General features: G+C 39.2%; 1 pseudogene; it reads left to right on the top strand.

The window, feature by feature from the left end:
• Positions 1–1,050: 1,050 nt before the first annotated feature.
• LOC116185422 overlaps positions 1,051–1,263 on the top strand; it is a 13,227-nt pseudogene continuing 13,014 nt past the window's right edge.

Here is a 1,263-nt window from a genome sequence, read left to right as displayed (position 1 = left end):
CGGGAGCACGCGTGGAAAGTCAAACAAATGATCGATGGATTGACCGCCTCTTCTTTTCCTCCAATCCTGAAAATAGTTCAATATTTATCCATATTTACGATCTTTCAAACACGACTTTCACCCATAATCCCCCTCTTATACATCTTTTTACACTTAGATCGAAATTCGAATGACGACAAGTTTCAACAAGTTTAACCTCTCGACATATGCTTTTTTTTCACATTACATTAATTTCAAATGTTATCATCACCGTATGTATCAAATATCAATCAAAAGAATCAACTATCCTTTGTTATTAAATTTCACGTATGAATTAATATACCCGTGTTAAATTCGATCAACACATTCAACGTCAACCCGTGTATCTGTTATAACCTCAAACGGCGTTAAGCTTCGACGTATCCCCATAATACGATCAATTTTCGCACACCTCGCTAAACATCTAAACACTTTAACTCTGTCTCTCTAACTCTGTCGTTAAAACTTTTCGTAAAACTACTCTGTATCGAAACTATCAGGCGTCTTGATCGTTAAAGGAGACGAAAGGAAAGAGAAAACTGAAAAAAAGTATCGGAAGATGGCGCGCTGTGCACGCTTCTCCGCAGTAGTGCCATTTAAAGTGGGTTTTAATTGAAAGGCGCGTAACGGCTGATTAAGCCGGGAAGGGGGTTTTCAATTCATGCTCACGCTCGCGCGCGAAAAACAAAAGTTGACTAAGGAACAATGGGTGTCGCATGCACGGAATCGGGTTGATTAAAACGAGAATTAGGGAAATAAAGGCTCGCTCGTCCTAATTGCGCCTAGCAGCTTATCGCCTGACCTTATGTCGACCCTTCCAGATTGCCAGCTAACTTTTACGAGCCCTGACATCCTTTTGCCTTTCGTGCTCGAGAACACGTCAACACGAGAACGTGAGATTTCTCGCTTCCCTTCATTGTAACCGCCAAGGGTAAGCATTCGAACAATCGAGGAAAACTGAAATTATTTGTGAAGAAGAAAATGGAAAATTTAACGATATAATTGTTAGAGTAAATATTTGTTAAGCAGATGATGGTTAAAGGAGATTTAAATTTAAAGGGAACCAGGTATGCATCAAGAGACAATAGGGACACGCTAAGATTTAGGACTTAGGCCCGTAGACCCTTTTTAGATCCCTAATTTAACGATTACTCGTAGCTACATCTGGTGTTATTAATCTAAAATTTTTATTTCTTCAAGGTAAACGTAATTATAACCGAACAAAGCGACACACTCTATTCCAAT

This window comes from Apis dorsata, unplaced genomic scaffold (assembly GCF_000469605.1).
Source record: "Apis dorsata unplaced genomic scaffold, Apis dorsata 1.3 scaffold_174, whole genome shotgun sequence".
NCBI lineage: Eukaryota > Metazoa > Arthropoda > Insecta > Hymenoptera > Apidae > Apis > Apis dorsata.
The sequence above is the reverse complement of the archived record's forward strand: the minus strand, read 5'-3'. Positions and strand labels throughout refer to the sequence as shown.